The sequence below is a fragment of the Schistocerca nitens genome, chromosome 4, assembly GCF_023898315.1.
Source record: "Schistocerca nitens isolate TAMUIC-IGC-003100 chromosome 4, iqSchNite1.1, whole genome shotgun sequence".
Taxonomy (NCBI): Eukaryota; Metazoa; Arthropoda; class Insecta; order Orthoptera; family Acrididae; genus Schistocerca; species Schistocerca nitens.
The window spans coordinates 699,714,554-699,727,308 of NC_064617.1; the positions used below are offsets into that span (position 1 = coordinate 699,714,554).

The 12,755-nt window shown below is 43.1% G+C and overlaps 1 protein-coding gene across 1 annotated transcript in view; it reads left to right on the forward strand.

The window, feature by feature from the left end:
* The first annotated feature begins 677 nt into the window (after positions 1–677).
* LOC126251871 (UDP-glucosyltransferase 2-like) overlaps positions 678–12,755 on the forward strand; it is a 71,864-nt gene continuing 59,786 nt past the window's right edge. Inside the window, exon 1 of the mRNA XM_049952559.1 lies at positions 678–720. The gene's annotated coding sequence lies outside the window, so the exon portion shown is untranslated. The remainder of the gene's footprint in view (positions 721–12,755) is intronic.

The following is a 12,755-nucleotide window of genomic DNA, read 5'->3' on the forward strand; positions in this document are numbered from 1 at the left end:
AAGCTCTGAAGACAAAAATATATAGAATATTTGGGTCATTAATTCATCAATAAATTATGTCTAACAAAGAACCAATAAAGGTTCTCCTAGAACTCTTCAATATTATCATAGGGAGAGAAACCACAGTATAAACTTAGTTTCGGTGGGACCAACATGGAGCTAAGACAAGTGTTGTTTTGTCTCCCTGTGTAAATCAAATCAAATCGAATCAGAACATCAAAGCCTGCAGTCTTCTTGTCACACCAAATGACCGCTCGTGACCTCTGTTACTCGCAGAGCCAATGTATTAAAAATTAATCAAGTACTTCGATCGCCATGCTACTATCTAAAGTTCGTACAATGGTTCAGTGTACCATTCCCGGCTCATATGTCTGAATACTTTCACTCTAGATCCCAAAGATTACAATTTGTACAAATAATACGATTCCCTTTATCAAACAAACTATTTCCTATGTAGATTTGGCACGTCAGCATGATTAGCAGCTTCGGCCATGAAAAATATTCAGCGAGATAAGGTGTCCTTCACAGCAGTCTGACGCATCGCAGCTGAAATTCCGTTGTCATGCTGTTTGCTGAAGCTATCTACGAGAAGCTACTAATTGGAAGACCTCTACCGATGAGATAACCTGTGACATATAAGTAACCTGCGCAAACGAAGTAGCAGCAGCTCACTTCGCACGGCTAAAGACATTGTTTCCACCGACTGATAACGCAACTAAGGTACGTTCCGAGGAGAAAACAAATTCTCAGCCTATCTGTGGAAATTGCACCATATGTTTCTAACATGGCAAAGTGTTAGCTTTGCTTTCATAGATCCGTTACATTGTAAGTACCTAAGGTGTAACCAAAAGAGTTTTAACCATGTTTTCTACGTGCTGACTATGTTGCCTTAAATGGGACACATGCTGGGTACTTTAGGTGCACCCGGGATAATTGATATATGCGTATTGTCGTTATATATTGATATCAATACTTTCTTTCTTATGCATCACTTAACGAGATAGCCAGTGGATATAACACTGCTATGGAATGTTTTGTCGTTCATAAGACTGTTTGCTACACTGCACTGTATCCCAATATGATGTGGACACAACGCGTTCATCGACAGAGCAAACCGCGCCCGGGTTCCCCGGTTCGATTCCCGGCGGGGTCAGGGATTTTCTCTGCCTCGTGATGACTGGGTGTTGTGTGATGTCCTTAGGTAGGTTAGGTCTAAGTAGTTCTAAGTTCTAGGGGACTGATGACCATAGATGTTAAGTCCCATAGTGCTCAGAGCCATTTTTTTGACAGAGCAAAGAAGCGCAGTCTTAAGACTCGTGTTCAACAGGCCATTGGTTCTAACCTCTGTCTGGCTATCTAGATTTTTCCTGTTCTTTCTCTAAATTTCCGAAAGCGACTGCCGGAATGGTTCCTTTCGAAAAAGCACGGCCGATGTCCTACGTCATCCTGCCCTATACAACCTTGTTCTGCGATCCTAATGACCCGGACTGGATGTTGAACGCTAATCTTCCTTTCTTGCTTCAGTGAATAACTTTAATTCGATTTAGTCGTAGTAATTGAATGATTATGTTTGGTTCATTTAATATAAAATTGTTAACGCAAATTTCGTTGGTGCTGAAATTTATAACCGGTCAATTGTTAAAAAGTTTTACTAAAAGTTATAGTAAATTGATAGGGGAAGGGGGAGAAAGGAAAGGAAAGGGAAGCAATTAATGATATCAGCTACGTCAGGACTTTATGCGGAATCAGTGGCGACGAGTGAAAATGGACGCGAGACCGGGCCTCGTGGCTGGGATCTCCTGTTTACGTAAAAGCTGCCTTAACCACTCCGCCACCCGAACGCGGTATTCATCACGAGTGCGTGGGCTGTCTCGGCACACACCCCGGCCGCTTCACATTCCCACCTGGCGGCAACTACCCGCGGTCACCGTCCACGTCCTCCGTGCTCGCTAATTTTAGGTTCCTTCCGGTAGTCGAACGTAAATGAGCATCTGCACTGTAGGTTGTCAATTCATTTCTCACGGAGGCGAAGCAGTTATACGAATGCGTACTGTCTGTTCTTTCTGACATGTCTCAGTTGCTTAAAGTCCTGCAGAGCGAGGATCTCGGATATCGTGCCTTGTCTTCATCAACGAACTATAAATTACCACCGGAAAAAGTTCCTGTCAGAGCACACAACAAGTTAATATGTTCCTCTTTGAAAAAGCTCTGACTAAAAAGTGGAGAACCAGCTGCCTCAATCCTCATTCCGCCTTTCTCACTCCAAATTTTAGAGTACGGACATATTCGCACTCTTTTCACACTGAAAATTCTAAATTCATTTACACAGGTGTTCTTCGTGCTTAATATACATCTCCTACTCACAGCCACTGTCTATGTATGTCTCTCTCCCATTGCCTCCTTTTTTGTCATTGATTTACAGTAGTCCCACTGACATTGTCCGCTTTCTCACTTACACTATCTCCTTTTGTCTTTCTTACCCACTGATACAGTCTCGACCATACCTTGTCAGCTCAAAAATTCAAAATGGTTCAAATGGCTTTGAGCACTATGGGACTTAACATCTGAGGTCATCAGTCCCCTAGAACATAGAACTACTTAAACCTAACTAACCTAAGTACATCACACATATCCATGCCCGAGGCAGGATTCGAACCTGCGATCTTAGCGGTAGCGCGGTTCCAGACTGAAGCGCCTAGAACCGCTCGGCCACTCCGGCCGGCAGCTCAAAAATACTGGGTGCTCCAAGTTATTTTCACGTCTACACCCATGCATGTACAATGTCGGTCAAAAATGCGCCCACCTCTATACCTTCCCTTTAACCGAGCGAGGTGGCGCAGTGGTTAGCACACTGGACTCGCATTTGGGAGGACGACGGTTCAATCTTGCGTCCGGCCATCCTGATTTAGGTTTTCCGTGATTTCCCTAAATCGCTCCAGGCAAATTCCGGCTGGTTCCTTTGAAAGGGCACAGCCGACTTCCTTCCCCGTCCTTCCCTAACCCGCTAAGACCGATGACCTCGCTGTTTGGTCTCTTCCCCCAAAACAATCCAATCTTTCCGTTTATAGTTCGTCGGTCTCAGAGGGATCCAGACACTCCCCTCCCCAAGCCATTGTATGGTTTCAAGTCGTCTGCAATTTTTTATTGCCACTGTTTCCTTCCTCTTTCCACCACTGCTTCTAATTCCGTTCGTGTCTCCCTCTCTTTTGCTGCCACTGCCTCCCTTCCACCATAACTTTCTCCTCCCTTATTTTCTCTCGCTGGTACTGTCTCCTCTCCCTTCCACCGCCACTGTCTCTCTGCTATTCTCTTTCAGCACAAAAAAGTTCACATTGTATAATTTTTCCTGTGGAACGTGGAATAATGATTGAGACAGCTGGTACCCCACTTTTCTATTATTCTTTCAAAGAGGAACATATTCAACTTACATGTTCTCCGACTGGAGCATTTTGCCCTGGATCCCTTATTTTCCCTGCAACAGTAGGGCGTGCTACTTGCACACGGTTAATGTGACCACTGCCTGTGTTTGGTGTCAAAGAGCAATAACCACTCACAGACGGAAGGTGGCAGCACTAGCAGCGGTGGGATACTTAACCAATTGACTATCAGTTTTTTTTTCAGACATTAAGATAGGGTTATTTTAACTAATGTTGCAGTCAGACGTAACAACACGAAAACAGCATTTCCCAGTTTCATTTGCCAATACGGGGAGGGGTAGAACATACAAGGTTACTCATAAGTACCTCTGGCGTTTCAGAAGACGAAACACAGAAATTAAGACATATAGATTCCCCCTCCCCCTTCGTTTTCCCTCTCCTCCCTCCCTTCCATTCTCCCCCTCATCTGTCTAGGTCTCCCCCCCCCCCTCTCTGCCCTTTGCTGTGGTGAGTCATCTTCGTGCCGACCTTTTAGTGCAGTGTTTGCAGTGAGTGTTAAGTGTTGTGCGTCTTTTCCGAAGTGTTGCAAACGGACACCATACTGTCCGCCGTTTTACAAATTAAGTCACTGTTTTATCGCCTTCTTTTATTGTTTATTATCTTCCTCTTTTTAAAACAAATTCTGTAGGCTGAAGAGTAGCGTACTAAGCTGCTGCCAGCCCGACCCCTTCGGGGGCAATCGAAATTCAATAAAAGAAAAAAAAGACATACAGAGGAACGACACACATCAATGGACAGAGCACCTCTCCCAGTATGTAACTCATAGTATGGGTGCACAGCATGGGCTTCGTGTGTACTGTACCACCGGCCGCTGTGGCAAAGCAGTTCTAGGCGCTTCAGCCTGGAACCACGATGCTGCTACGGTCGCAGATTCGAATCCTGCCTCGGGCATGAGTGTGTGTGATGTCCTTAGGTTAGTTAGGTTTAAGTAGTTCAAAGTCTAGGGGACTGATTACAAATGTTTCAAATGGCTCTGAGCACTATGGGACTTAACTTCTAAGGTCATCAGTCCACTATAACTTAGAACTACTTAAACCTAACTAACCTAAGGACATCACACACATCCATGCCCGAGGCAGGATTCGAACCTGCGACCGTAGCGGTCGCGCGGTTCCAGACTGTAGCGCCTAGAACCGCTCGGCCACCTCGGTCAGCGGGACTGATTTCCTCAGATGTTAAGTCCCATAGTGCTTAGAGTCATTTGAACCATTTTGTAATGTAGCAAACATCAATACGTGCGTGCCATTCGTTGACGCGATGTGTCTTGGAAGGCACGACGGCAGCCCGCTTTGCAAATCTGATGACTGGACTGCTTATCTGCTGGCGCAACTAATTCTATGTGACAACAATACGGAGACGAGAATTAACTTTTTGGGAATTTTGCTGTCAATGGTGGCATTAGAGAGTGAAATTAATTATATTTTAACTTCTACCAGATAGATCATTTTAGCAGACAGACAAAAGGTGTTTAAAAGATAGAGAAGTGAATGTGCTCAAATTCTTGACATTGCGTTTACTAAGTTTAATCACAAAAAATAAAAATCAACGAAATTCCAATCTATTCTTATTTGGCACTACCTCTTTTACCCTTCCATAAAAAAGAACTATCCCTATTGAGGCGTTACCCCTATTTGCTCCCAAAATTTCTACCAAGGCGATAGACTCCACGGATCTATAATTATATTTATTTGGTTATCACTGTTAGCATTCAACCGCGATTCTTATACACATATTTTAACAACGCGTTTCAAGAGACAATGCTCTCATCATCAAGTTGTAAAGTCTATGTCATGAAATTAAACGGACTAAAAAGACAAAATACCATCACAAACAGTTGGGAAGTCCATATAGTAAAACAGAATTAAAAGTATATTGGACTGTGGGTCCTCGTCTTACATTGAAGTTGTTGACACAAGTCGATGGCCGTCCCATAGCTACCAAGTATACTGTCGCACTGTGCCGGCTCGGGAGCTGTTGTGGACTGACGTGCCTAGGTGTTGTGGCGTGGTTACAGCCGTGTGCTTGACAGTAACGCTATGCTATTGGGCGCCTTATTTCCTTATTGCATTGGTCTGCCATCGTTAGCCTCTAGCAACTCCGTCAGTGACATGCTACCAACTTAAAGTCGCATACCTACCCTAAAATAATTCTAAAAACCCGCTAAAAATCTCATTTCTTTAAAATTATCTTGTGCATTTAGAATATTGCTTTGTTTCTTTTCATGGATAGCTATCTCGAATTCCTCTAGTAAATCAAGTTTCCTCCCTTTCTTTTCTACATGCAATATTTCCACGTTATCTTCTATGCTATTAAGGGGATGGCCTGTTTCATATATATGGTTCGCAACAGCTGATTTGTCATAATTTCCTAACCTGAACGCATCTTTATGTTCTTTATACCGGATCGCGAATGATCTTCCTGTCTGCCCTATATATTTTGCATCACAAGTTCTGCACTGAATCTTATAAACTCCCGATCTTTCAAACTTCTTCTCGCCAATATCGTGCTTAAGGCTATACCTCACTAGGTTATTAGTCTGAAAAGCTATTTTAACATCGTATGGCTTAAAAATATTTGCTATCTTTTGTGAGACTGTTCCGTAGTATGGCATCGTGATAATTTTCTCTTTCTCTCCATCAGGTTTTTTCTTTTTGCGCTTATTACTTTTCCGTAACAGTTTTTTAACCATATCTATTCTGTAACCGTTATTAATCGCTATTCTCTTAACGGTATTAATTTTTTATTTTAGAATTATTTTAGGGTAGGTATGCGACTTTAAGTTGGTAGCATGTCACTGACGGAGTTGCCAGAGGCTAACGATGGCAGACCAATGCAATAAGGAAATAAGGCGCCCAATAGCATAGCGTTACTGTCAAGCACACGGCTGTAACCACGCCACAACACCTAGGCACGTCAGTCCACAACAGCTCCCGAGCCGGCACAGTGCGACAGTATACTTGGTAGCTATGGGACGGCCATCGACTTGTGTCAACAACTTCAATGTAAGACGAGGACCCACAGTCCAATATACTTTTAATTCTGTTTTACTATATGGACTTCCCAACTGTTTGTGATGGTATTTTGTCTTTTTAGTCCGTTTAATTTCATGACATAGACTTTACAACCTGATGATGAGAGCATTGTCTATTGAAACGCGTTGTTAAAATATGTGTATAAGAATCGCGGTTGAATGCTAACAGTGATAACCAGTATAACGACAACTGCTACCTCGACTCCATAATGGATTATATTAAAAAAATTATATTTATTTATTTTTATTTCATGATTATAATTAGTAACTGTGTACAAATGAGAATTCTATAAAACAGAATGTTACAGAAATGTGTGATTCAAAGGATAAACTAAAATAACTTTGTACATTACTTGTGCTGCTTCAGCTAAAAGACACTTTCTTGAAGAGATGGCGCAGCTGGAGTTTTCCTGTCCATTGCTATTGGCGTTTTCTGTCTCCAACAATGCCGTTTGAAACACCTAAAACAGGCTCAAGCTTCGTTGCTATTGACTCAGTGAATACAGCTTTCCATGAGTCATCCAATTTCTTTCCTTCTTCACTGCTTACAACTCAAATCATTCTGTCTTCAGTGTGATACTGCACAGAACGTTACACTGAGCCTGCAACTACCCAACTGGAGGGGCCACTACAAAAACATTGCTTGAATAATTTGCAACAAGCGTACGGTACCTCGATGTGCGTTCGAGGGCGTTGTGAGTTTTTTGCAGGTACCACTAGTAATCAAGCTCCACTTTCTCCCCTCCGCCGAACATATAGTCAGTGGTCATTCTTTCGAACCATGTAAGCACAGGAGGGTCCGAGGTTCAGTCACGTCAGGTGTGACACAGAGTTAACTCTCTAAGGCGACGAAATGCACATGAAGCGATGTTCATCGGTGTCCACGAGGCGACAGTCAAGGGAAAGTGAGAAGTCCGTCAGTCCGATAGCATGGAGCTGGTGTCGCGTCACATATTTTTTGCTGGTGACTTGATACCAAGTCGGGAGCCCGGTCATTGGCAGAAAATCGTCATGTATCCTTTTCCACACTCGTGGCCAGTTATCTAAGAGTTGGGTACATGGTTTCTCCGACATTACGCAGAACTTTCCGCAAAATGGCCGTGTAAAAATCTATAACCTCTGATGGGCACGTTGAGGGGAGATTCGAGGTCACATAGCTGTATTCCAGAATGAATGTCGATACATGAGAGAGCTGTATGGCGACACGTGCCACAAAGGCAACGACGGGAACAATAGACGATCTCCGATAGATGAATCTTTAGGCAGGTGTGTTGACTGGTCCATCGTTTCCACATATTGCTCATTTAAAGACAGTGCCAGTGCCCTAGCTTTATCCAGTCCTAGTCCTCCATAGAATGGAGAGAGGGTGAAAGTATCACAACGTACTTTAAATACGTGTCCCGTGCACACCAAAGGCTGCCTGAAGTCCGCGATCTATTACAGCTGGTAATGGGAGGGCGTATGCCACATGATTGAGATTTGACAACACGCAGAGGTTCAGGTATTGTACACGTTGCAGATGTTCAAGTCATGGAGAAGGTTTTGGCGCACCATCACGTGTGCCATCTGTAGTAATTGTCGATAGTTTGCTGCGTCTGTTCCGCGGATATTCTTTGCAAACGTCACTCCCAAATGCCTCAGTTCAGTAACTGGTGGAATGAGGGCGACAGAGCTCGGCCCGAGATCGTATCCGATATCCGGCGATGCCGACTTATTGATGTTCAGAAGACTGCCCACAGCCTGTCCACATTATCTATGCAATTTAGTATGCTGCGGACTTCATTGGTGAAATGAACCAACAGCAGCAGGTCGGCATACACTTTATAGCGGAATATAATGTCCAACAGGCCAGCCTGTGTGGCCGTGCGGTTCTAGGCGCTTCAGTTTGGAACCGCGTGACCGCTACGGTCGCAGGTTCGAATCCTGCCTCGGGTATGGATGTGTGTGATGTCCTTAGGTTAGTTACGTTTATGTAGTTCTAAGTTCTAGGGGACTGATGACCACAGATGTTAAGTCCCATAGTGCTCAGAGCCATTTGAACCATTTGTCCAACAGGGTAATGCTATATAGCCTGTGCTTGAGACCCCCGAGGAGTGGCTCGAGTGCTACAGAAGTAGGTAGAAAGAGGCATCCCTATCATAGAGACCTCTTAATGGGTATTGCGCCCACTGTCCTTCTGTTTACCTGGACCTGCTTTCTGGCTGTTGCCAGAAGTCATCATAGGATGTCGATGAGCATCAGGGGATTCCCATTTGGTCCATCACCTATAGAAGGAAATTATTTTGCTCTCTACCGAAGATCCAGTTGAAATCGGCGGAGACAACCGCCGCTCTCAGGTGGGACGCCTAGACGATCACCATTAAGTCTCTGAAGTCGCCAGTGGCCATTTTTATGTTGGCATCTCCCTCCTGCGACATCTGTTCTGGGGTGAAGATCACTGGCAAAGTCATCTTTATGCGGCCTGCCCAAATCCTGCCAAAGTTCTTTTAATTGGCATTCAATATTGCAAGTGGCCAATATCCGTTGACCAATTGCCCACCCACTTGGTTTTGTACCAGTATGAGAAGTCCTTTGACTAAGGTAGGCGGCACTGTGCAGTCTGGGGACATGAGTTCTTGGAACACCGAGTGGCTTTTCAGCCTGCACACTGAAACCTTCCTGCTGACCACCGTTCATCACCGTTTATTCATTCTGGAGAGATGGAGTCAATGGCAACGGTGTCAGCCTCGTGAACGGCGTCCTACAGGATCAGTTCTTCTTCCTGCAGCAAGTGGGAGCTGCCGTGATCAGTCATGTTCCTGCAGCATCACTTTCAGTGTTTAGGTGAACGCTGTTTTCGTGTGTAGCCTTCTGTGCCAGACGATGGCGTTGACTCATACCTCACCAGCACTAAGGCTTTTGTTGCTGCGATAAGTGTATCGACTGCCGTCCTGATGTTGGCACTGTCTGCAGAGTTCGGTGGTATCAGTGACGTTGTCCAGAGTTCTGCCACTGGCCAGATTGACTGATTGACCAGGCGTCAGTCTCTGGAAGGTGGTTCCAGTACTGCAACATCGGCCTATTGTGTATAGACAGGCGGAGAAGTCGTGAGTGACACTGCGTGAGCTACTGGAAGGATTGTCAGCGTCGATGGAGGTGCCACATCCTGCCGCAGAAGTTGCGTGACCCAGTGTTGGAGGCACGCAGAATGTCGGTGATCTTCCTTGTTGCATCTGGAACATTTTTCAAGCTGGCCATCATAAAAAACTATGTCCCAGCAGCCTCTTATTTGGAGGTATGATGGTACATGTCGTCAGTGTTCAATACATACCTGGTGTACTCGAATGAGGATTGGATACCTCTTGAATTGGGTCCACTTTTCTGGCACTTGTTCTTGTACTGTACCATAGGGGTTGAGCGCCGCCACGACGTCTGCCGCCGGCAGTTCGAAGGGTGGTTTGAATATGTGGTAGCTAGTCCATAGACCCAGTCTGGGATGTTCAACCTCGACATTTGCAGCGTTTTCGCCTGCTTGCAGAAGCAGAATCCTTCTATCACGTCCCAAAAAACCCTGCCACATCTAGTGTCGTCAATAAGGTTCACACAGACCGTGTTACTTACGATCGAAAAGTGGTTGCCGATAATGACAGCAGCTGAGATCTTGGCCTCTTTCTCTAAAGAGCGCTCGACAGCGAGTGCTTTTGGTCTAGCAGAGCCGTTTCTAAAAGTAAATTTTAATGATGATTTTAGGCAATGATCCACCATGATCTTTTTACGTTACAGCGTCACATTAGTGTCCGCCTAAGGAAGTAAAGTGGAAAGACACAGCACGTCTTTAGTTCCGGTAAGATCTCGGAAACAATTCAGAGCTCATTCAGCGTATGTTTTGAATACAAACCCAGTAATGGTGAACCAGTTACAATCATAAGTTCATATCCCTCGCAAATAAACGCGTAAAAGTTTCAAAGTGCTGTGCTGTTCACCTAACGCCAATTATTTTGTGATCATAAGCTCATTGAAATGTTTCCCAGTATTCGCTGCCGACTAAGAAAAAAACACAAGTGCCTGATTTAGTAGTTACACATATGTTTCGACGATGAAATGTGTTTCACGAAAGTCGGACGATTTTTGACGTTGTAACGCTTGAAAATGGCCTAATGCTGAAATCTGCATAGCGAAAGGAACACTCAAATATCGGAAACATTTTTTCCAAAATTTAACATGGCTTTGGAAAAGAAAAAATTAGTTTGTCCAGTACAAGGTATTTATTTAGCGAGATGCTACTTTAAGCTGCTTTGTTGTTTATAAACAAAATAAAATAATTTACACATACATATCTAAGTATGCTTCCACTACTTTCATCGTTTTATTAAATACTTTGGTGAAAATTCACGTTTTTATGCACAGGTGCGTATTCTGGCCTGTAATTTAAAATACATAATGATTACAAAGAATCTGCTATTGTGTTATCATAAACCTTCATAAGCCCTGTCAATGGGCACTTAGATTATGAGAATCACACAAGACTTTGTGGAGATACTAATTTTGAAATTTCATTTTAATTATAAAACCTCTGACACTGGGTAATTGATCGATGGCGCGTTTTCACCGATGCACTTGTCTCATTTTTCTCCTTGTATCGATGTTACAATTCTGGGTCAATTTTAACTGAATTAAGGTCTATTTAGCGCCTATACTGATCATTATGTTCAGTTATTGTGGGTACATCTTCCACACAACGTCACTGGCTGCCATGCATTGGCTTTTCCCAGCCGCCATGCCAGATCACCAGCTTACCTCCTCTGTTCCTGCACATACGATATTCCTCATAGCCACAGTGTCCGCCTGTCACTGTAACTCGAGGGTGTCTTTATCTATTGGCAACACTATGACAGGTGTACAACCGCCTCAGGCCACAGCTTACCTTAGCTGGAATGCTTCGTTACCTGTGAAAACACACATGTTCGTACAACTGTGTTTGTTCCTACCTTCACAACAGAATGTCCATGTGCAGCTGTGTTTGCTTTTTGAAGTTTGTGTTCACTTGTATAGCGCTACACCTCATAATACCCCCACCTCCAACTCCACATACATAGTGAAAGGTGCCGCAAGTAGCACTGGTGTGATACCCCCACTACATTCATTCACAAAAGTTCTAGAGGCTTGTCAGTTACATTATGTGACAGCATTTCTTACCCTCATTATTATAGTAAACATATACAAACATCTGTGTCCCTGTGTATATCAAAAAGTAAGCACACATCTGCACATAAAAACATAAACAATAAATTCGATCCTAATAAATTAATGCTTCTAACCTTCAGTATTTGTACATGTATGCACGTGTAAAAATTGTCTGCCAAATACAAATTAAAATCAAACTTCTGTGGTTTCCTATTCACTGTCTTTTTATAATGAGTTATCAGGTCATCATTAGTATTCTTACACTTTCTATACATTTTTCGTAGCGCACCAAAACCACTGTTTAGTCTTCCAATGTATTTCACAGGCTTCTTACAAAGATGTAGCTCAGATCGCTGGTGCTGTCTCAGTCTCTCCATTAGACAGTTTACATGATGGTAGTAAGAAATAGAAATCACCCAATGAGTCATTTATCATTTACATTCATCTGAAAACCAATGACTGGTCAAATGAAACCCACCCACTTTGTCACCAGACATCAGACGATCAAAGACTAAATCTAAGAGCGTAACTTGACAAAACAAACAGACAATAGTGTTTGCAAGGAGTGTATGCTATGTATATACTTTTTATTCTGGTAGCAACAACCTGTTCTGTACAAATAGCTCAAGCCATACAACTATACTGAACTGGTACAAAGTTTCTCCCTCCGACACGAAACCAGAATTTCAAATACATGGGTTAGCAAAACAAACTAATTCTTCCATCGTTAAACAAAACCAAAAGTTGACTTCAGTTCCCTATTTATTTATCATACCCTTACTACCACGAACTGAATACAAAACAACACAGACTAATTTAACCCTCAATGAATAAAAACCCCACAAAACAAAATAACTTGTACATAAATAAATCTATGATAACATTTTATATTTTAATTTTATGTCATTTGATTCCACGTTTTCTCAATCAGCTGATAAGTTACCAGTTAACAGTCTTACCCCCTGCCACCCAGAAACGGTTGTTGTGTCACCAAATCAAAATCACAATACAAATACATTCAGCAATTCTTGGAGCCATAGGTGGACAAAATTACATCTCACATACTTCCACTTCCCTTTGCGTACTTGAACCAATCATCCAGTAAATGCTATAAAGAACTATTG